The sequence below is a fragment of the Anomaloglossus baeobatrachus genome, chromosome 6 (genome assembly GCF_048569485.1).
Source record: "Anomaloglossus baeobatrachus isolate aAnoBae1 chromosome 6, aAnoBae1.hap1, whole genome shotgun sequence".
Taxonomy (NCBI): Eukaryota; Metazoa; Chordata; class Amphibia; order Anura; family Aromobatidae; genus Anomaloglossus; species Anomaloglossus baeobatrachus.
The window spans coordinates 566,424,599-566,449,544 of NC_134358.1; the positions used below are offsets into that span (position 1 = coordinate 566,424,599).

The window sequence follows — 24,946 nt, forward strand, 5'->3', positions numbered from 1 at the left end:
GTTCTGGGAACCAATAAAAGAGTACACAGTCTGTCACGTGATCTATGAGTGACATAATTTTTATCCAATAATGAATAGCGTAACAACGAGAACCTGACAGGGGAGAAGTCCAATCACCGCACACGCCGCTGTGTGACTGCGCGCGTACACGGAGGTAATGCGAAGCTCGTTCGGCCAATAACGTCGCAGATGTTAGGATGATTGACAGGAAGGCGGGAAGTCAGGGAAACAGCCGTGAGATAAGCCAAGGAGAGCTGCGCGTCTGTCAACCCCCAGGTAATGATTGACAAGCAGCCAGGAAGCCGGACAACCAATCAGATTTCTGCTCTCATTTATCAACCCGTGATGTGAAAATGAAAGCAGCCACCTGATTGGTTAAGAAAAGGAACACTGATTTCCTTTGTCCCGGTGGTCACTCACTCCCCGCTCATGGCCGCCCCCTTGTGGCTTCAGCAATTAATGCCACGTTCTACCATATGGAAAATATAAGCTAAGGCTGTAAATGATGTAACGTAACCATGGAGACGTCACTCTCCCGTTCACAGTTTTGCTAATGAATCTTTCTTTTCTATGTTTTGCAGAATAACGCAGCGAATTCCGCTGACAGGAGGAGTAGAGGTGCGTAATGGTGAGAATGGCGCTCCTGGACCCCTAGGAAGGCAGCGGGGGCGAGTCCCGGGGCCCCCAGACACCGGAGGGACCGCACAGCACGGATATCCGCCCGGTCGCAGCAGTTTAACACCTTAGATGCCGCAGTTAATAGTCACTGCAGCTTTTAAGGGGTTAGAAAAGCTGGAGGACGGGGGATTTGTCCCTTGAAAAGCGCGGTGACCCCCGAATACCATTCTGTAGGATGCCGATGGTGTTGTCATGGCAGCGGGGCGCGGCCGAGGACCCCGGTGTCCGCCATGTTTGTATGAGATCGGTCATTTTACAATACATGCAACATTACAATGCGGCGGCGTCTTCTACAAGTGAAAAACATGTAAACGTTCCCATCGACTATTTTTTGGAACGAAAATAAAGGTACTCGGCCTCTCCGCCGGCGTCACTGTCCACAGCCACAGTATGGCAGGATACGTGTGCCGTACGGTGAGCGCCAAAACGAAAAAATAACCAAAACAGTAGAAACGTTTATTCTCCTGCAGACGCCAATGGGTATAAATAAAAACCGCAGCTCACCCTGCAAAAAAAAATGTCGTGATTTCATGGGGGTCAGTTTTTGCCATTCAGGACCCCAAGTCGGCAGAAGTATTGGGGTCTCCTCTCGACCTGTGATCATTCAAAGATTCCAGTTTTACCACTTTATTTTTTGCTTTTAGCCCCTTTGTGGCCTCTGATCAGAATATGAATGAGATTATTTTACATAGGAGGGGTCCGACATTCAATTGGAAATACCTGGGCCCTGGTGTCTTGTGGGGGCCGGGGAGGGGGAGGGGGCTGCCAGTGGCAATAGTACAAGGATTTATGTACAAATCTCATTAAAGGTAACCGGCTCCCTGCTGATCCCATCAGATGCAGGAATTCTCCAAACAGCACAAACATTCGCTCCCTGGTGTTAACTGTTCACAGGCCGACAACCAGCAAGGCCGCCATTACTCTCCTGCAGTCATGGGGTTACTGGGCAGTTGTGGGGTCTGATCACAGCTGGGGGTCTGAAGCTGTAGCATCAGCCACAATTATAAATCTCTGCTTGCTGTCAGTGAATAGGAGCTGTAATCCTGCACAGACCTAACACTTCTCTGTGCTAAGGGTTCGTTACAGTTCCATCCTTCCTAAGGGTATGTGCGCACGTTGCTTTTTACCTGCTTTTTACCTGCTTTTTTGCTGCTTTTTCTTCTGCGCTGTTTAATGCCAAAATGGATGTGTTCTTCTATTCAAGCAAAGTCTATGGGAATTTGGGTTTCTTGTTCACACTATGTTGTTCAAAATGCTGCCTTTTTGAGGCAGAACTTTGGTCAAAAACTCAGCTTTTCAAAGAAGCAACATGTCAATTGTTTTTGCCATTTGGGTTTTGCACTGCAAAGCTGAGTTTTTGACCAAAGTTCTGCCTCAAAAAGGCAGCATTTTGAACAACATAGTGTGAACAAGAAACCCAAATTCCCATAGACTTTGCTTGAATAGAAGAACACATCCATTTTGGCATTAAACAGCGCAGAAGAAAAAGCAGCAAAAAAGCAGGTAAAAAGCAGGTAAAAAGCAACGTGCGCACATACCCTAAACCTGTGGGATCCGAGCAAATCATTAGCATAAACCTCTCCTGTGCTGAGGGTTTGTTACAGTGTAGAGGATTTTGTAGACTGGATGCAATTGTAGCAAAGCTTCAGCTGATGAGCAAAAAGTTTGTGATAAATCTGAGTCCAAATAAAACCCCAAATATTTAAAGCTAAAAACTTTGTCTGTGTCGTCCGCAGGTGTCCCGAGGACGGATCCGGCAGACGGGCAGGTACGATCCACGCCTCTTATCTCTGTAGGTTTCTACTAATTTTCCGTTATCCATGAATTAACAGCAGAGACGCACGGAGCTGCGGGACCGACCCATCGCTCGACGCCGCGTCACCGACTGCTACAAAAAAGAGGGTGGATAGTCAGAAAATTGGGAAAAATTGTGCAGTCCTATTAATTACACATATAGGCAGATAAATAAGCAACGAATACAATGGTGTCAGGCGGAGGAGACGCGGCGGGGACGGAAAGATAAAAAAAAGGGCAGAATGTGCAGGGGGCTGCTCCACTGCCGGCTTTTCCCTCCATTGTTTCTGTCTTTTTATCCCTCTCCGAATCATTAATTGAGTCACACAATTTTCTACTAATTCACATTTAGACGGTCGGACGTCATAGGTGGCAGGAGACTTTATTAAGTATTGCGGCCAATATATACCATTCATTCAATGGCCAAAACCCATTCATGTGGCGTCATTTTCTGCAGATCTGTGCATTGCGCATGACCCCAGCAGTAAGCACAAAGGTGACCACACAGCACATGCCAGATATACCACCCTGCACATGGCAGATATACCACCCTGCACACTGCAGATATACCACCCTGCACACTGCAGATATACCACCTTGCACACTGCAGATATACCACCCTTGCACACTGCAGATATATCATCCTGTACATGCACCTCCCTGTACACTGCAGATATACCACCTTGCACACGGCCCATGCACCTCCCTACACTGCATCCGCTCCATGCTCTACAAGGGGCCGGGCCCTTCCTCCGCTTTCCTCCTTACCAAACATGTAAGAAAATAAAGGCCATGTTCCCATCACACCAAACATATCAGGTCGTCTATCTGCAGTGTTCAGGTGCACTCCGCTCACGTCAGTGGGTTTGTTGGTTTTGGGCTTTTTTGTGGGTTGAAAAAAAATGGAGATTTTATTATTTAACTTACAGATCAAACTCCCTCATACAACTTAATGGGTCAGTAAAAACAAAACAAAAAAAAAATACAGCAAGCTGAAGGTTAAAACGTGATAAATTGGATCCAGCGCAGCGGTGAAAATAGGTCCCTTTTTTTTCGTCAATACAAACAGATCCGTAGTCTGCAGATTTTTAATGGTTTCCATGAAGGTCCGGCCTCTGAGCACGAGCCGTGTCTGACAGCCAGAGGCTGAAGCCGGAAGCGCTGCCCCTGAACAGACATGGAGCGAATAATACTGCTGCAAGGAAACCATCAACAATCTGCTGTTTACGGATCTCAGCCCCCTACTAGATGATGGTCTCCAGGTATCAGCCACTAGCCTGCTTGTTGGTGGTCTCCAGGTATCAGCCGCTAGCCTGCTTGTTGGTGGTCTCCAGGTATCAGCCGCTAGCCTGCGTGTTGGTGGTCTCCAGGTATCAGCCGCTAGCCTGCTTGTTGGTGGTCTCCAGGTATCAGCCGCTAGCCTGCTTGTTGGTGGTCTCCAGGTATCAGCCGCTAGCCTGCTTGTTGGTGGTCTCCAGGTATCAGCCGCTAGCCTGCTTGTTGGTGGTCTCCAGGTATCAGCCGCTAGCCTGCTTGTTGGTGGTCTCCAGGTATCAGCCGCTAGCCTGCTTGTTGGTGGTCTCCAGGTATCAGCCGCTAGCCTGCTTGTTGGTGGTCTCCAGGTATCAGCCGCTAGCCTGCTTGTTGGTGGTCTCCAGGTATCAGCCACTAGCCTACTAGATGATGGTCTCCAGGTATCAGCCGCTAGCCTGCTTGTTGGTGGTCTCCAGGTATCAGCCGCTAGCCTGCTTGTTGGTGGTCTCCAGGTATCAGCCGCTAGCCTGCTTGTTGGTGGTCTCCAGGTATCAGCCACTAGCCTACTAGATGATGGTCTCCAGGTATCAGCCACTAGCCTACTAGATGATGGTCTCCAGGTATCAGCCACTAGCCTACTAGATGATGGTCTCCAGGTATCAGCACTGCGCTTGTGGTATTTGGGCCTAAAAGAAAACCAAAGCTAATGGATGAAAGGAGCGCAAAGCGCAGACGATGCAGCAGATGTGAACTGTGGTCACTGGACACGACTTATCGTGAAAAAAAAGATGAAGACCACAGAGGAGTCACTGGGAGGCGCGAGGGCGAGCCAGAGGAGCAGGGCCCGAATAAAGTGGTCATGCATTGTACATGGCAATGGGTACGGGGAGCATGTGCCATCACTGGCAGGGAGTAAACCCACGCCAAGCTCAACTATCCCAAAAAACAGAGTCCCCCTCACACTGACTGGAGCCGTGCCATCAAAGGCTTCTCGCAGGACGTAGCAATTATTAGAGACCCAAATAACGTTCCTCATAGAGAAAGGAAGGGCTTTGCGTGGTCTGGTTTTTGTGGTGGGGGATAAAAAAAATTCTAATCATGGGGGAATCGGCAGCGCGTCCCGACCACTGGCGCTGCGATCACAAGTCACCGCAACGGCACCTCCTGTAGCTGGAGAGGCTTTATATAAAGCCATGAGCTGCCGGTATCCACGCCTCACACAGACCCATCCTGCTGTCTGCGAATATATGTAATATACACACATATCCTCCCGCTCAGGCCGCTGTGACTGATGATGACCCCTCCAACCTCTCGTTAAGGGGCAGCTGACAGCAGCGGCTGCCGGTAATTGAGGCTGATTATATAAGAGACTCCCTCCACTGCTCTGTAACCCGAGGTAGTCGGCAGATCCTGTGCACCATGGCGAGAACTCTGCCGAAGCAGGTGAGGCGGACACTGCCGATGTGTGTACATCACGGAAAAAAGGGGGTCTCATCTGCCCCCATTAATATCAGCCGAAGCAGGTGAGGTGGACACTGCCGATGTGTGTACATCACAGAAAAAAGGGGGTCTCATCTGCCCCCATTAATATCAGCCGAAGCAGGGGAGGCGCACACTGCCGATGTGTGTACATCACAGAAAAAAGGGGGTCTCATCTGCCCCCATTAATATCAGGTGAGGCGGACACTGCCGATGTGTGTACATCACAGAAAAAGGGGGTCTCGTCCTCCCCCATTAATATCAGCCGAAGCAGGTGAGGCGGACACTTCCGATGTCTGTATGTCACAGGGAAAAAAAAGGGGTTTCATCTGCCCCCATTAATCGAAGCCGGTGCAGGTGAGGCGGACACTTCTGATGTCTGTAGGTCACACAAAAAAGGGGTCTCGTCCTCCCCCATTTATACAAACCAGTGCAGGTAAGGCGGACACTTCCGATGTATGTACATTACTGGGAAAAAAGGGGTCTCATCTGCCCCCAATTAATATAAGCCGAAGCAGGTAAGGTGGACACTTCCGATGTCTGTATGTCACGGGGGCAAAAAGGGGGTCTCATCTGCCCCATTAATACAAACCAGTGCAGGTAAGGCGGACACTTCTGATATCTGTACGTCATGGGAAAAAAAGGGGTCTCATCTGCCCCCATTAATACAAACCAGACACTTCCGATGTCTGTAGGTCACGGGGGAAAAAAAGGGGTCTCATCCGCACCCATTATTCGAAGCCGGTGCAGGTAAGGCGGACACTTCCTATGTCCATACGTCACAAAACAAAAGGGGTCTCATCTGCCCCCATTAATACAAACCAGTGCAAGTGAGGCGGACACTTCTGATGTCTGTATGTCACGGGGAAAAAAAGGGGGTCTCATTTGCCTTCATTAATAGAAGTCGGTGCAGGTAAGGCGGACAGTTCCGATGTCCATATGTCACGGACATCGGAAGTAACCCAATGTAGTCGGCAGATCCTGTGCGCGACTGTGAGAACGCTTCCGGAGCAGGTGAGGCGGACACTTCCGATGTCTGTACATCACGAAATTAGGGGGTCTCGTCCTCCACCATTAATACAATCTGAACACCTCCGATGTCCGTGCATCACAAAAAAAAGGTGTCTTGTGTGATCAATCTAGAGGCTATTGATTATTTATTCGGGCGGGGTGGATTCTGAGTTATAAAGGGGTCCCCCTCCCCCAATATCACGAGCCGGTGGGACACGTGGCCCCCTCTTGCACAGGACGACTCGTCCCGACTGTTCACACTTGTCTCATCGATCCTCGCTGCCGCCGGCTGGAGACGATCGGCGCAGGACTCGGCGCAGGCACCACTGTTCCTCCATTGATGCAATTTATAGCGGATGTGCACGGAACCCTGCGCTGTTTTCAGACAATACCATCATGTCTTGTATTGTTCTGCACTTTTGGGGTATTTATAAAAAAAAAACATTTTTCCGCACCGTTCAGGCGGTAATAAATCGACTACTACTAGGTGTAAATATAAAATCTATGGGATAGCGGGAAAAAAACCCAAAATATTGAAACTGCTGATATTGGGGATACGGGGTGATGTTGCTCTTCTAATCAGCGCCCCCTGCAGGACGTAATCCAGGTGCCTAAGATGGGAGGGGGACATCCTGGCTGTTTGCTTTTCTTCCATCCCATTCTACCGCCATATAGATGAGTGTGTGGATGAAAAGATCGGTTACATTGCAGACCGGCCGCCCTCACTTCTATGTGCACAGAATGATCCGTAATCCATGGTTCTGCCCCCATAGACTATTGTTGTTCTCGGCAGCACATACTGGTTACAATGTGCTGCCGAGAATGTAAGCTTAAGAGTCATTTCACCCGACGAGCGAGGTTTTTCCTCATCTCACCGTGAGATCACCGTTCTTTCGGGAATCGAGTATTTTAGGAGCACTCCTTCCCAATTAATGGGCAGTGTTAATGGACAATTTTCACCAAATTTCACAAGAAGTGCACGTTATCGGCGGAGGAGCTGAGCCAAAACAGGCTCCAAATTAGGACTAAATCTGTTCCTGAAGACAAGACCCGCTCATCAGATGTGACGATACACCCAATATCAACGGGTGCGGCCGACAGTCTGATGTGTATGGGGCCCCGGACAACTGATCATCACGGGAGATAGCCAACTGACATAGCCAACTGCCAATCACTTTGTACAGCTGGAGATGAGAAATGGCAGAAATGTCTGGTGAGGACTGTCTCATAACACACTGGAGCGTTCAGCCGATCAAGCATCACTGTGTACGGGAAAACAACCGAGATGGGTGCCAGCGAGGACAACCATTAAATGTGTATGGTGGCTGAAGATGATGATGTTTTGTAGTACGTTTAATATAAAAAAAGCTATAAAACTATAGCAATATTCACCAAACTCAAATATGTAACTATTGACTGCTTCATACATAGGGGCAGTATTATAGCAGTTATATTCTTGTACATAGGGGCAGTATTATAGTAGTTATATTCTTGTACATAGGGGCAGTATTATAGTAGATATATTCTTGTACATAGGGGCAGTATTATAGCAGTTATATTCTTGTACATAGGGGCAGTATTATAGCAGTTATATTCTTGTACATAGGAGGCAGTATTATAGTAGTTATATTCTTTTACATAGGGAGCAGTATTATAGTAGATATATTCTTGTACATAGGAGCAGTATTATAGTAGTTATATTCTTTTACATAGGAGCAGTATTATAGTAGTTATATTCTTGCACATAGGAGCAGTATTATAGTAGTTATATTCTTGTACATAGGGCAGTATTATAGTAGTTATATTCTTGTACATAGGAGCAGTATTATAGTAGTTATATTCTTTTACATAGGAGCAGTATTATAGTAGTTATATTCTTGCACATAGGAGCAGTATTATAGTAGTTATATTCTTGTACATAGGGCAGTATTATAGTAGTTATATTCTTGTACATAGGAGCAGTATTATAGTAGTTATATTCTTTTACATAGGAGCAGTATTATAGTAGTTATATTCTTGTACATAGGGGCAGTATTATAGTAGTTATATTCTTTTACATAGGAGCAGTATTATAGTAGTTATATTCTTGCACATAGGAGCAGTATTATAGTAGTTATATTCTTGTACATAGGGGGCAGTATTATAGTAGTTATATTCTTTTACATAGGAGCAGTATTATAGTAGTTATATTCTTGTACATAGTGGGCAGTATTATAGTAGTTATATTCTTGTACATAGGGGGCAGTATTATAGTAGTTATATTCTTGTACATAGTTGCAGTATTATAGTAGTTATATTCTTGTATATAGGGGGCAGTATTATAGTAGTTATATTCTTGTACATAGGGGCAGTATTATAGTAGTTATATTCTAGTATATAGCGGCAGTATTATAGTAGTTATATTGTTATACATAGGGGGCAGTATTATAGTAGTTATATTCTTGTATATAGGAGCAGTATTATAGTAGTTATATTCTTGTACATAGAGGCAGTATTATAGTAGTTATATTCTTATACATAGGGAGCAGTATTATAGTAGTTATATTCTTGCATATAGGAGCAGTATTATAGTAGTTATATTCTTGTACATAGGAGCAGTATTATAGCAGTTATATTCTTGTATATAGGGGGCAGTATTATAGTAGTTATATTCTTGTACATAGGGGGCAGTATTATAGTAGTTATATTCTTGTACATAGGGGGCAGTATTATAGTAGTTATATTCTTGTACATAGGGGCAGTATTATAGTAGTTATATTCCTGTATATAGGAGCAGTATTATAGTAGTTATATTCTTGTACATAGGGGCAGTATTATAGTAGTTATATTCTTGTACATAGGGGCAGTATTATAGTAGTTATATTCTTGTATATAGGAGCAGTATTATAGTAGTTATATTCTTGTACATAGGGGCAGTATTATAGTAGTTATATTCTTGTACATAGGGGGCGGTATTATAGTAGTTATATTCTTGTACATACAGGCGGTATTATAGTAGTTATATTCTTGTACATAGGGGCAGTATTATAGTAGTTATATTCTTGTATATAGGAGCAGTATTATAGTAGTTATATTCTTGTACATAGGAGCAGAGGAGCCTGCACTCAGGAGCTCACGCTTGGGATTTCAGTGGGCTGCTTTGCTTGGAAATCCCTATCCCCCTCGTAGCGCTAGTGCCCCCGATCTCTGAGCTTCGTGGGAACAGTCCATATAGGCCCTGTCCTCCGCACGTTAATTGCCGGGTTGCTTGAAGCTTCTCCCCGACCTAGGGTCCATGTACCCCGACGTGCCTTCGGTCCCAGCCCGACTATTGAACTGCGGCTGCTGGCTATGCTCCAAGATTGGCCAGGCACCCAGTCCCAGTGTCCCGCGACCGGGTCTCAGACTCCCCCGGGTCCAGACCACCGTCTGCGACCTAATGTGCTTCTCCCCTGGAAGCTCCAACTACCAGCTTCCTCCGAGCTCCTCACAGCTCGAGGGCTACCACTGAACTTCCTCTCACTTTGCTCCCCTGGAGCCGACTGACTTGTCACCTCCCACCTCCCTGCCTGACCCCTAGGTGGGCGGCCCTATTCCAGCTTAGCAGCCCACTGGTGTGTCTGACAAGGTGTGGTGCGAGGAGTGACTAGGATTTGTAGATGCTGGTGGAGGCAGTACTGCAAGATGGGAACCCAGAACCATGGGGGGTTGAGCCCTGCACGGGGAGAGAAAGATTGTGCAGAACCCTATGATGACCTGACTAGTCCAGGGGCGTCACAATGACATGAGTCTTTAGCAGCACATAAAGCATGGTAGCACAGAGATAATACAATAATAATGGCAGGCAGAGAGAGACCTGACCCTATGTGTTTCGCTGTGGCAGCTTCATCAGGGGAAGACTGAAAAGATTCAACTTTTCTCAAGGTTTACCGGCGGCCTCTGAGTTGCTTCTGATGGCTGCAGATAACATCCGCACCTCTCGAGGATCGGAGATCACCAACGTCATATCATCCGCGTAGGCAACAACATTCAGAGACAGGAAATGGGGGACAGACACCCCCGAAAGTCACACTCCTGCAGGTCTATTTCAAAACTATACAGGTGTGGACTCGGTGGGCAGCTGCCCTAACTCTAGTAGTGTCACCCTGCGAACCATTGATTAGAGGACAGCCAAATCGTCCCAGAATACCGGACTTGGACAAAGTGGCCCACAGATAGTCATGATCAACTCTATCGAAGGCTTTAGCCTGGTCCAGACTCACAACATATCTCCCACACCGCAGAGCTTAACATCTCAAACATCTACCGCATCGAGATGACTGCTCCAGAGATGTTCCGCCCTTTTACTGTGCCAAACTGAGAGCCTGCCAACAGTGCCGGGGACAAACGGACTAACCTAGAAAACAGGATCTTTGCCAGAATCTTCCTGACAACATTCAAGAGGGCAATTGGTCTCCAGTTCTTGATGTCGCTCGGCTCTTTACCCTTACGTGGCGCCCCTGAGGCTTCAGTCGCCACAGGGTACTGCAGCTCATTTAATGTGCAGTATTCATCTCGGGTAAGGAGGGGGTTAATCGCCGGTGTTTTCACATTCCACCTTACACACAGCTTAGGAGCCTCCTCACTGGGGATCTGGACTAGGGTAGGCTTGGGGGGTGGCCATCATGAGGCATGGGACTTTCCCGGTCATTAGGACATCCACCTGGGGGGCGAGCACCACTTAGGGTAGAAGTAGGAGCAACCTTTACACAATCTGCAGTTAAGTCAAGCCGGGACTACAGTTCTGGCGACACGACACCACCCTCCTCCTCTTCTTTCACGGGGCCTGAGGCTTGGAGCGGGACGCTCAGCCCGGGTTCCTCACTCTGGAGGGGCATCTCTTGGAAAGGACACTTTCAAATACCAGTGGCTACCTCTAACTTAACCGGGATTGGCTGGAGCCCAGCATGGCGGTGACCGGTACCTCCCGGGCAATCTAAAGACAGTGAGTAAACACCTGGAACCGCAGCGGCTGACTCCGTCTCTGATTGCCGTCACTCCACGCTTCGGCGCTAACGGCCACTACGACTCCGCTCATCATCCTCTCCGGGGCCCACTCCACCTGTGGGGAGCAGTACCATATTTGCTGCTACAAACCATCCGCCCCGGTGGACAGCGCCAACAACGGCGGATAATCCCTGGCCACGTAGCGCAGGTGGCGTCACGACAATCATCCTCCTCACCCTCCTCCACTACTACTACCCTCATCCTCACCGTCCTAACCACCCATCCCCTTCCGTGGACACCTTGGGGTCACGAAACCGGACAGGCCACCCATGACCCTTCACTGGCCTGGCAACAAGTAACCCCTCAGGCCCCGTAGGGTGCTCCACTTAGCAGAAGTAATTAGGACTTTCTCATGGATGGAGGCATCAGGTGATTTTCTAGACAATTTCTATACACATCCACGAGGATTGGAGCCAGGAGATCTCAACATTTCTTATGTTTTACCATCTGGACCTGGTGACTTCTTCAGATGTAACCTATCAATAGCCGCCTTAACTTCCTCCACCGTTAATTCTGCTATGAAAGGAGATAAGTCCAGGTCATTAGTGTCAGGCACTGGAGGTGCCTTCAAGAATTGAGCCATCTTGTCTTTATCCAAAACTTTCCTCTGAAACAAGTCAGTATAGTAAGATCTCACCACCCCCAGGATACCCTCCCGTGAATCCTGCAATACACCCTGGGAGTCAGCGAGACCTGTGGCCGATTTATTGGCCACCCGCTCCTGGCAATTCTCAAAGGGATCAGGGGCCTTAAGGACCCATAATCTCGTTCAAGAATCAGGGAGGTGTACCTACTGTTCTGATACTGCCGTATCTCAGATTTCAGCCGGTTGCTCTCTTCTTTGACATCCCCGCCCGCCGAATATGGTGACTCCAATTCTTTACGCAGTCTTAGGTACTGGCTGTACTTACTCTTTTATTAATTGACAGTCTCTTAAAGAGGGATCTGATATCTTCCTTGACGTCCTCCCACCAGTCGGCCATGTTGTCATAAAAGTCAACTCTTTCTAGATGATCTTGATAAAGGAAGTGGACACAATTCTGACCATAGACATCATCCAGGAGGCCAGAATTAAGCCTCCATAACCCTCTACCGAGGTCAGGACGGTTTGTGACCCCCAGGCAGAAACACAATGCGAGGTGGTCTTATAAGGGGCGACCTTCTCACTGATGGCACTGTCAGAGTATTAATCAAAACCACTAAATACTAGGAACAATTCCCATATCAGTATTCTATATTAATGACATGACAACAGGCCACATGAAAACCTCAGTCTGCAAAATAAATGCCCAGTGGCTAGATAATGCATATATTGAGGACAGCCAGAGTACGTGGAATGTAAGGGAGAGAAGGCAATTTACCTTGTGACAGGCTGGTATGGAGTGACCGGTCCGTGTCCTCACACCCCGACGTGTGTTTTGCCCAAAGCGTCCTCAGGGGGCCTGTCTACGGTGAGGGACACTGTGGTTTAAATAAAGGCTGGTGAGTGGTGACCAATAAGGAGTAGAGAGTGAGGAGATGCAGCTGTGTGGCGCATACGATCATACCGCGCCATCAGTGTAAACAGACTTTTGGGTCACGCGATCCTGCATCACATGACGCTAACCAACCACATGACGTGAGGCCGAGCAGCACGTGATGCATATTTGGACGTGCAGCGGAAGTCAAGATGGTGCTGACCAACGCATGCGCATTAGCGGACCTGGAAAGTGGTGGCCTTATAGCTTAAGGGAAAGTAAGCCAAGTGTGCACACTGAAGGGCCGGAGGATAAGTGGCCATGTTACTTAAGGGAATCTTCCCCATAGTTTAACGGAAAGCCATAATTTAAATAATGAGACATATACTGTATATATACAGTGCCTTGCGAAAGTATTCGGCCCCCTTGAATTTTTCAACCTTTTCCCACATTTCAGGCTTCAAACATAAAAATAAAATATTAATGTTCTGGTGAAGAATCAACAACAAGTGGCACAATTGTAAAGGTGAATGATATTTATTGCTTATTTTAAACTTTTATAAAAAATAAATAACTGAAAATTGGGGCGTGCAATATTATTCATCCCCTGTAAGTGCATCCTTTGCAGCGCCCCCTTTTGCTGCGATTACAGCACAAGTCTCTTGGGGTATGTGTCTATCAGTTTTGCACATGGAGAGGCTGAAATTCTCGTCCATTCTTCCTTTGTAAACAGCTGGAGCTGAGTGAGGTTGGATGGAGGCATTTGTGAACAGCAGTTTTCAGCTCTTTCCACAGATTCCCGATTGGGTTCAGGTCCGGACTGTGACTTGGCCATTCTAACACCTGGATACGTTTATTTGTGAACCATTCCATTGTAGATTTTGCTTTATGTTTGGGATCATTGTCTTGTTGGAAGACAAATCTCCATCCCAGTCTCAGGTCTTTTGCAGACTACAACAGGTTTTCTCCAAGAATGGTCCTGGATTTGGCTCCATCCATCTTCCCTGTCCCTGCTGAAGAAAAGCAGGCCCAAACCATGATGCTGCCACCACCATGTTTGACAGTGGGGATGGTGTGTTCAGGGTGATGAGCTGTGTTGCTTTTACGTCAAACATATCGTTTGGCATTGTGCCCAAAAAGTTCAATTTTGGTTTCATCTGAGCAGAGCACCTTCTTCCACATGTTTGGTGTCTCCAGGTGGCTTGTGGCAAACTTTAAACAACACTTTTTATGGATATCTTTGAGAAATGGCTTCTTCTTGCCACTCTTCCATAAAGGTCAGATTTGTGCAGTGTACGACTGATTGTTGTGCTATGGACAGACTCTCCCACCTCAGCTGTAGATCTCTACAGATCATCCAGAGGGATCATGGGCCTCTTGGCTGCATCTCTGATCAGTCTTCTCCTTGTTTGAGATGACAGTTTGGATGGACAGCCGGGTCTTGGTAGATTTGCAGGGGTATGATTCTCCTTCCATTTCTATATGATCGCTTGCATAGTGCTTCTCGGGATGTTTCAAGTTGTGGAGATCTTTTTGTAACCAAATCCGGCTTTAAACGTCTCCACAACAGTATCACGGACCTGCCTGTTGTGTTCCTTGGTCTTCATGATGCTCTCTGCGCTTTAAACAGAAAACTGAGACTATCACAGAGCAGGGGCATTTATACGGAGACTTGATTACACACAGGGGCTTATATTTATCATCATCAGTCATTTAGGACAACATTGGATCATTCAGAGATCCTCAGTCAACTTCTGGAGTGAGTTTGCTGCACTGAAAGTAAAGGGGATGAATAATATTGCACACCCCAATTTTTAGATTATTTTTTACAAAAATTTCAAATAAGCAATAAATTTCGTTCCACTTCACAATTGTGACCCACTTGTTGTTGATTCTTCACCAGAACATTAAAAATTTTTATCTTTATGTTTGAAGCCTGAAATGTGGGAAAAGTTTGAAAAATTCAAGTGGGTCGAATACTTTTGCAAGGCACTGTATATATAAGCTAACTGTTTATTCAATATTAGGTAGGTATAGTCTAAATGGGCTACCTGGTTACTGAAAAGAAGAAAACGTATACAATACAAGGACCGTATTTTTTGTTTTATAAGACGCACTGGATTATAAGACGCCCCCTCAAATTTAGAGGAAAAAAAGTTAAAAAAAAAAATGGGGTCCGTCTTCTAATCCGGTAGTGTCTTATCAGTGCGGACTTCAAAGAAATGGTGCTCGGAATCGGCGTGTGCGCAGATTGTGTTATTGGCTCAATAACAAGCTCCACCTCCGGGCGCCATTTTTCTTAAGTCCACTGATGGGAGATAAATGAGCCAGGGGTGGCGCGTGTGCAGATGAGATCTTGAGCCGAGAGCTGCATTTGCGCATGTGTCAACACCGGGCGCCATTATTTTCATCTTCAGGATGGCCCCTGCCAGTACCTCACAGTACAGAGCAGTGCCTCCTGCCCGCAGAGCAGTGCAGTCCGCCCGCAGCACAGAGCAGCGCCGTCCGTCCGCAGCACAGAGCAGCGTCGCCCACCCGCAGCACGGAGCAGCGTCGCCCAACTCTCAGAGCAGCGCTGCCCAGCCCCAGCAGTACAGAGCAGCGCCGCAGAGCAGCGCCGCCCACCCGCAGCACGGAGCAGCGCCGCCCGCCCACCTCTCAGAGCAGCGCCGCACAGCCCCAACAGCACAGCACCCGCAGCATCACCCCTGCCTCCTGTCACCATTCTCCACCACCACCTGGAAAGCTACATTCGGATTAAAAGACGCACCCCTCATTTTCCTCCTAAATTTTTGGGAGAAGTGCGTCGTTTAATCCGAAAAATATGGTATGTTAGTATATGGTTTGCATATAAACAAAAATATGTGAACATGAAATAAAAAGTGTGTAGAGGATCATTTTAGTCAGTGAAGTAAGGTGTGAATGAAGAGGTGTATGTACATGTGCTCACAAAAAAAACATGTAAGGTGGCAATGCATTAGCAGTATACACCTATATATGCATGTGTATACACCCACATATAGGGAATTGGTGGTAGTGATAAATACAACCAGGTTGCTATAAATACTTAATACCCCGTGTGCAGAATTATTAGGCAAATGAGTATTTTGATCCCATGATACTTGTTATACATGTCGTCCTACTCCAAGCTGTATAGGCTGAGAGCAAACTACCAATGAAGTAAATCCGGTGATGTGCCTCTCTGTAATGAGGAGGGTGCGGTGTAATGACATCAACACCCTATATAAAGGGGGCTTCATTATTAGGCAACTTCCTTTCCTTTGACAAAATGGGTCAGAAGAGAGATGTGACGGGCTCTGAAAAGTCCATATTGTGAGATGTCTTGCAGAGGGACGCAGCGTCTTGAAATTGCCAAACTTTTGAAGCGTGATCACCGAACAATCGAGCGTTTCATGGCAAATAGCCAACAGGGTCGCAAGAAGCGTGCTGGGCAAAAAAGGCGCAAAATAACTGCCCATGAATTGAGGAAAATCAAGCGTGAAGCTGCCAAGATGCCATTTGCCACCAGTTTGTCCATATTTCAGAGCTGCAACGTTACTGGAGTATCAAAAAGCACAAGGTGTGCCATACTCAGGGACAGGCCAAGGTAAGGAAGGCTGAAAACCACCACCTCTGAACAAGAAACATAAGGCTATGTGCGCACTGGGAAATGGAATTTTCTTGAGAAAATTCCGCATGCTCTCAAAGATTACCGCACCCACGGTAAAAAACCGCGGCAAACCGCACCCGAAAACCGCATGCGGTTTGCCGCGGTTTGCTGCGGTTTCACCGCGGTATTGTTCGTGGTATTGCCGCGGTTTTGTCGCGGTTTTGCCACGTGCGGGTTGGGATGTGCTTTATTGCATTCAATGCAATAAAGCACATTGAAGAAAAAAAAAAAAAAGTAATTTAATTCTGAGATAGTAGATAGAGGGATAGAGGGATAGATAGATAGAGGGATAGATAGATAGAGGGATAGATAGATAGATAGATAGATAGATAGAGGGATAGATAGATAGAGGGATAGATAGATAGAGGGATAGATAGATAGAGGGATAGATAGAGGGATAGATAGATAGAGGGATAGATAGATAGAGGGATAGATAGATAGAGGGATAGATAGAGGGATAGATAGATGGATAGATAGAGGGATAGATAGAGGGATAGATAGATAGAGGGATAGATAGATAGAGGGATAGATAGATAGATAGAGGGATAGATAGAGGGATAGATAGATAGAGGGATAGATAGATAGAGGGATAGATAGATAGAGGGATAGATAGAGGGATAGATAGATAGAGGGATAGATAGATAGAGGGATAGATAGATAGAGGGATAGATAGAGGGATAGATAGATAGAGGGATAGATAGATGGATAGATAGAGGGATAGATAGATAGAGGGATAGATAGAGGGATAGATAGAGGGATAGATAGATAGAGGGATAGATAGAGGGATAGATAGAGGGATGGATAGATAGAGGGATAGATAGAGGGATAGATAGATAGAGGGATAGATAGATAGAGGGATAGATAGATAGAGGGATAGATAGATAGATGGATAGATAGATGGATAGATAGAGGGATAGATAGAGGGATAGATAGAGGGATAGATAGATAGAGGGATAGATAGATAGATAGAGGGATAGATAGAGGGATAGATAGAGGGATAGATAGTTAGATAGATAGATAGATAGAGGACAGATCGCTGCATTTCCCACGGTCGGCAGTGAGTTCACATTACCGGCCGTGGGAAATGACCGGTAATTACCTCTGCTGTCTGCTGCATTCATTCAGCGCTGTGTCTGTGACAGTCGCGGCTGGATGTAAGCAGCGCAGGACGTCGGAGCTGTGGATTACGCCGGAGCTTTGGTGCGGGAGGGGTTAATAAAATGGTGAACGAGGCTTGTTTGTTTTATTTAAAATAAAGTATTTTTCAGTGTGTGTGTTTTATTCACTTTACTTTCGGGTTGATCATTTCAGCTGTCACATAGACGCTGCCATGATCAAGCCTGGAGTTAATGGCGGTGATCCACCACCATTAACCCCTTGTATTACCTTGCTGCCACTGCTACACGGCAGCAAGAAGAGCCGGGGACACGCCGGTGCTGCCGCATAATGCATGCGACAGTCCCGGGGCAGCTGCGGCTGATATTCTCCTCTGCGGGAGGGGGAGTGAGGCGGGGGACATTAACCATGCCCCTCTCCCTCCCCAGCCTGAGAATACCCGGCCGCCGCTGTGTGCTTACCTCGGCTGGACAGTAAATATGCAGCGGAGCCCACGTTCTTTTTTTTTCTATATTTCCATTTTCTTTCTTTATGTGTGTTGTGTGTTCTATGTCTGTGTCTGTGTTCTATGTCTGTGATGTGTGTGTGTGTGTGTGATCTGTGTGTGTTTACTCTCTGCTCCGCTTCCTCTTCCTGTAATGACATCACTTCCCTGCAAAACTGCAGACAGGCGATGTACATTACCGGAGGTAAACCGCGAAATACCGCAGGGAATAACGCAGGAAAACGCAGTGAACCGCACAGAATTTGCTTCCTGCGTTATTCCCTGCGAGATTTCACGATTAACATTGGAGTGAATGGAGTGAAATCCCGCAGTGACGTGCGGAAAAGAATTGACATGCAATTGTTTTTGCTGCGGGAATCCCGCAGCAAAACATGCAGCTGTCAAATTCCGCCCAGTGCGCACAGGATTTTTTTTGCCCATAGGTTTTGCTGGTGATTCACTGCAGAGATGTTATGAACATTTTCTGCAGCGAAACATGCAGCAAAACCGCAAAAAATCCGCGGCAAAATCCGGTAAGTGCGCACATAGCCTTAGATAAAACCTCAAGACTGGGCCAAGAAATAGCTTAAGACTGATTTTTCACAGGTTTTATGGACTGATGAAATGAGAGTGGCTCTTGATGGGCAGATGGATGGGCCAGAGGCTGAATCAGTAAAGGGCAGAGAGCTCCACTCCGATCAGACGCCAGCAAGGTGGAGGTGGGTACTGGTATGGGCTGGGGTCATCAAAGATCAACTTGTGGGACCTTTTCGGGTTGAGGATGGAGTGAAGCTCAACTCCCAGACCTACTGCCAGTTTCTGGAAGACAACTTCTTCAAACAGTGGCACAGGGAGAAGTCGATATCCTTCAAGAAAACCATGATTTTCATGCAGGACAATGCTCCATCACATGCATCCAACTACTCCACAGCGTGGCTGGCCAGTAAAGGTCTAAAAGATGAAAAAATAATGACATGGGCCCCCTTGTTCCCCTGATCTGAACCCCATAGAGAACCTGTGGTCCCTCATAAAATGTGAGCTCTACAGGGAGGGAAAACAGTCCACCTCTGGGAGCAGTGTCTGGAGGCTGTGGTGGCTGGAGGCTGTGGTGGCTGGAGGCTGTGGTGTCTGGAGGCTGTGGTGTCTGGAGGCTGTGGTGGCTGCTGCACGCAATGTGGAGCGTAAACAGATCAAGCAATGACAGAATCTATGGATGGTCGGCTGCTGAGGGTCATCAGAAAGAAAGGGGGCGATATTGGGCACTCATTTTTTGGGTTTTGTTTTTGCATGTCAGAAATGTTTATTTTAAATTTTGTGCAGTTATATTGGTTTACCTGGTGACAATAAACAAGTGAGATGGGAATAGATTTGGTTTTTATTAAGTTGCCTAATAATTCTGCACAGTAAGGCTATGTGCGCACGTTGCGTATTTGTATGCAGTTTCGCTGCGATCTCCACCGCAGCGTAACTGCATGCGTCCTGAGCATAATCTATGGAGATTGTGCAGGGGCCGTGCGCACGTGGCATATTAGAGCGCAGCGCTTCGGCTGCTGCCCGAAGCGCGCGTTCTAAGAAGTGACATGTCACTTCTTTCCTGCGCTCTGCCTGCAGCCCCCGCTCTGTCTATGGGAGGGGCTGCACTCAGAGCGCATGGAATCGGCTTTTTTTTTTTTTCACTACGGACTCTTTCTGCAGCGATTTGAAGCGCACGTGTGCTGTTCAAATCGCCGCAGAAATTTCTGCAGGGCTAGTACGCAACGTGCGCACATAGCCTAATAGTTACCTGCACAAACAGAATCCTCCTAAGATACCAAATCTAAAAACCCCTCCAACTGCCAAAAATATTAAGCTTTGATATTTATGAGTCCTTTGGGCTGATTGAGAACATAGTTGTTGATCAATAATAAAAAAAAATCCTCTAAAATACAACTTGCCTAATAATTCTGCACACAGTGTAATGTGCATGGCTGATAAACTACACACACAACCAGCAAAAGTCATGTGTATATCAGTGATAAAGAGATGGCTGCTGAGAGGGGAACGCTGGGGAAAGAGGGTAAATGTCCAAACACCCATTATATTCCTAAATGAAAATCGCTCAGTAATTATAAAAAGGCAGAAAATCTCATTTTCATTTAAACCAAAAGGCGCAAAAGTGGCTAAATGATTGATCCATCCGCTCTCCACTTGCATTAGGGACTTAACGAAATTTCCTCCCCTAGGGCCCAGTGATACCAATGATTGTGGAAATCTTTTTATTTCACTACATTTGCACATTCTTGCAGAGGAGAGGGGGAAAGAAAGCGACTAATTAGTTCTCATTTGTCATACAATCTGTACTGGTGGGGTCCTGTAGTAACGATGAACCAACAGGTCACCCAAGTATATAGATCTTCTCACTACTATGCTGCATGGATTAGCCGGGAGTATTTTGCATAACACTCCAATGTTTGTTGACAATATTCCTGAAATCATGCCATTTGTTGTGATAATCAAATGTCCTTGTTCTAACAATGTATCCATTGTTCCTTTAGAGGAATTTGCATACAATAGAGACTTCCTCCGGTCTGCTTGGCTCTGTTGTATCCCTTCTTGATGGTTCTATGGCTACAGCCTCTGTCAATAAATGGTTGTGCTAAATCTTCTGCATGTGAATGGAAGCTAAGGTCTTCAGAGCAGCTTCTTCTATCTCTAGGAATTGACCTGTTCGAATTCCTCTGATGATATTTACAGGGTGCGTGAATGTGGCATGGAGGTCTGAGTAGGTGGCCGGGGGCTTGTATGAGTTGGTGGCCGGGGGCTTGTATGAGTTGGTGGCCGGGGGCTTGTATGAGTTGGTGGCCGGGGGCTTGTATGAGTTGGTGGCCGGGGGCTTGTATGAGTTGGTGGCCGGTGGCTTCCTAAATATTTGAGTGGATAAAGACCCATGAGGCAGAGTTTGAATATTTGAATCCAAGAAATTTCTTTCACGACCGAATTGATGAGTCAATTTGATCTTAAGATTATTCTGGTTCAATCTAGACATAAGTTCATGGAGCTCGGTGATGCTCCCTTCCCATAAAAACCATACATCATCGATGTACCATATTTTTCGGATTTATAAGACGCAGTTTACCTCCCAAAAATGTACGAGGAAAATGAGGGGTGCGTCTTGGGGGTGGTGGAGAGGGGTGACAGGAGGCAGGGGCAATGCTGTGCACTGTGCTGTGGGTGCTGCTCTCTGCGGCGCTGCTCTGTGTGACGGGCAGCGCCCGTTGTCCCAGCACAAAGCAGCTCCAGCTACCGCAGCACAGAGCAGCTCCAGCTACCGCAGCACAGAGCAGGGCCCGTTGCCCCAGCACAGAGCAGCGCCCGTTGCCCCAGCACAGAGCAGCGCCCGTTGCCCCAGCACAGAGCAGCGCCCGTTGCCCCAGCACAGAGCAGCGCCCGTTGCCCCAGCACAGAGCAGCGCCCGTTGCCCCAGCACAAAGCAGCGCCCGTTGCCCCAGCACAAAGCAGCGCCCGTTGCCCCAGCACAGAGCAGCGCCCATTGCCCCAGCACAGAGCAGCTCCAGCTACCGCAGCACAGAGCAGCTCCAGCTACCGCAGCACAGAGCAGCTCCCGTTGCCCCAGCACAGAGCAGCGCCCGTTGCCCCAGCACAGAGCAGCGCCCGTTGCCCCAGCACAGAGCAGGGCCCGTTGCCCCAGCACAGAGCAGGGCCCGTTGCCCCAGCACAGAGCAGGGCCCGTTGCCCCAGCACAGAGCAGGGCCCGTTGCCCCAGCACAGAGCAGGGCCCGTTGCCCCAGCACAGAGCAGGGCCCGTTGCCCCAGCACAGAGCAGGGCCCATTGCCCCAGCACAGAGCAGGGCCCATTGCCCCAGCACAGAGCAGCGCCCCTTGCCCCAGCACAGAGCAGCGCCCATTGCCCCAGCACAAAGCAGCGCCCATTGCCCCAGCACAAAGCAGCACCCATTGCCCCAGCACAAAGCAGCACCCATTGCCCCAGCACAAAGCAGCACCCATTGCCCCAGCACAAAGCAGCACCCGTTGCCCCAGCACAGAGCAGGGCCCGTTGCCCCAGCACAGAGCAGGGCCCGTTGCCCCAGCACAGAGCAGGGCCCGTTGCCCCAGCACAGAGCAGGGCCCGTTGCCCCAGCACAGAGCAGGGCCCGTTGCCCCAGCACAGAGCAGGGCCCATTGCCCCAGCACAGAGCAGCGCCCATTGCCCCAGCACAGAGCAGCGCCCATTGCCCCAGCACAAAGCAGCACCCATTGCCCCAGCACAGAGCAGCGCCCATTGCCCCAGCACAAAGCAGCACCCATTGCCCCAGCACAAAGCAGCACCCATTGCCCCAGCACAAAGCAGCACCCATTGCCCCAGCACAAAGCAGCACCCATTGCCCCAGCACAAAGCAGCACCCATTGCCCCAGCACAAAGCAGCGCCCGTTGCCCCAGCACAGAGCAGGGCCCGTTGCCCCAGCACAGAGCAGGGCCCGTTGCCCCAGCACAGAGCAGGGCCCGTTGCCCCAGCACAGAGCAGGGCCCGTTGCCCCAGCACAGAGCAGGGCCCATTGCCCCAGCACAGAGCAGGGCCCATTGCCCCAGCACAGAGCAGCGCCCCTTGCCCCAGCACAGAGCAGCGCCCATTGCCCCAGCACAGAGCAGCGCCCATTGCCCCAGCACAGAGCAGCGCCCATTGCCCCAGCACAGAGCAGCGCCCGTTGCCCCAGCACAGAGCAGCGCCCATTGCCCCAGCACAAAGCAGCACCCATTGCCCCAGCACAAAGCAGCACCCATTGCCCCAGCACAGAGCAGCGCCCATTGCCCCAGCACAAAGCAGCGCCCATTGCCCCAGCACAAAGCAGCACCCATTGCCCCAGCACAAAGCAGCACCCATTGCCCCAGCACAAAGCAGCACCCATTGCCCCAGCACAGAGCAGCGCCCATTGCCCCAGCACAAAGCAGCACCCATTGCCCCAGCACAAAGCAGCACCCATTGCCCCAGCACAAAGCAGCACCCATTGCCCCAGCACAAAGCAGCACCCATTGCCCCAGCACAAAGCAGCACCCGTTGCCCCAGCACAGAGCAGGGCCCGTTGCCCCAGCACAGAGCAGGGCCCGTTGCCCCAGCACAGAGCAGGGCCCGTTGCCCCAGCACAGAGCAGGGCCCATTGCCCCAGCACAGAGCAGGGCCCCTTGCCCCAGCACAGAGCAGCGCCCCTTGCCCCAGCACAGAGCAGCGCCCCTTGCCCCAGCACAGAGCAGCGCCCATTGCCCCAGCACAGAGCAGCGCCCATTGCCCCAGCACAGAGCAGCGCCCGTTGCCCCAGCACAGAGCAGCACCCATTGCCCCAGCACAAAGCAGCACCCATTGCCCCAGCACAAAGCAGCACCCATTGCCCCAGCACAGAGCAGCGCCCATTGCCCCAGCACAAAGCAGCGCCCATTGCCCCAGCACAAAGCAGCACCCATTGCCCCAGCACAAAGCAGCACCCATTGCCCCAGCACAGAGCAGCGCCCATTGCCCCAGCACAGAGCAGCGCCCATTGCCCCAGCACAGAGCAGCTCCAGCTACCGCAGCACAGAGCAGCGCCCATTGCCCCAGCACAGAGCAGCTCCAGCTACCGCAGCACAGAGCAGCGCCCGTTGCCCCAGCACAGAGCAGCGCCCAGTGCCATAGCACAGCCCTGCAGCCTGCAGTGAGCATCTGGGGCCCCCTCTGCACCAGCCGCAGCATTGCCATACTCCAGCACAACCCTGCCTCCTGTGACCCCGCTCTACCTCCACCGCTTCCTCCCTCCAGTAAGACACCACCGGACTATGAAACAGACCCCATACTTTACTTTTTTTATCTCTAAATTTGGGGTGCGTCTTATAATCCGGTGCATCTTATAAAATGAAAAAGATGGTATCTCATCCAGTTTAAAATTTTATGTACACCAAAGATTTGCCATTCCACATCCCCCAAAAACAGATTAGCATAAGAGGGCGCGCAGCATGCCCCCATGGCTGTACCCTGTGTTTGAAAATATACTTTACCCTGAAATAAAAAATTATGTGTCAAAATAAATTCTAAAAGGGTAAGTATCAAGTCAGCCATGGGTTATTCCATATTGCTGGAGTTCAAATACCATGCAATAGCTTTTCTTCCTTCAGCATGTCTATATCGATATATATCGATATCAGCGGTAACCATCATCATACCATCTTCTAAGTGAATTCCATCCAACCATTTTAAAGCCGCAGTGGTGTCGTGGCTATACGAGGGGAGCTCCGAAACCAGCGGATTAAAGTAATGGGCAATCACTTGGCACATGATCTCATTCATCACCATCACCTGAGATGATCGGCCTCCCCCGTGGATCCTGTGGGTCTTTATGAATCTTTGGAGTTAGGTACAGGGTTCTGAGTTTTGGATGAAGATTCTGTACCATGTCGACAAATTTCTTGGGTATAATGTTTGTCAAAAGCAGATTCCAAAATCCTGATCAAATTTTGGGGTAATTTCCTATAGCATCGGACATCACTAAGAAGATTATTGGCCTATTTCTCATGCAAGACATTGTGCCATATAACTAGATTGCCACCCGCGCCCGCAGGTTTAAAAACAACATCCCGCCAGGATTGTAAATGTTTTAAACCCACCCATTCCTTTCTGTTGAGGTTGGACATAGGACATGATTGTTTAGGTAAAATTTCTATATCCTCTGATACCAGTTTGGTGAAAAATTCAACCGCAGGACAGATACTGTGAAGGTAGCCTGGGCTATAGGTTGTTTGTTCAAAAGCAATAAGATTATCTGTGTATGTATATACTCAAAATATAGATGTAGTTGCATTATCTATGCGTCGATATGGCAATCGCCATAATATGATTCTAAGCTGTATGTTCAAGAAAGGGTTAACCAAGGACAAGTGAACAGCTGTATAAACAATGAACAGTGAAGTCCTTTTTGGTGGAGAGTCTTATCAGTGATTTCACACAAAGCAGGAAT

At 48.4% G+C, this 24,946-nt stretch overlaps 1 protein-coding gene across 5 annotated transcripts in view; it reads left to right on the forward strand.

Moving 5' to 3' along the window:
- Nucleotides 1-97: 97 nt before the first annotated feature.
- Nucleotides 98-24,946, forward strand: part of LOC142243668 (uncharacterized) — a 49,451-nt gene continuing 24,602 nt past the window's right edge. For 2 of the 5 annotated variants that reach the window (XM_075315801.1, XM_075315800.1), the window contains exons 1-3: nucleotides 168-276; nucleotides 582-618; nucleotides 2,415-2,446. The gene's annotated coding sequence lies outside the window, so the exon portion shown is untranslated. The other 3 variants (XM_075315805.1, XM_075315802.1, XM_075315803.1) reach the window with 3 other exon arrangements.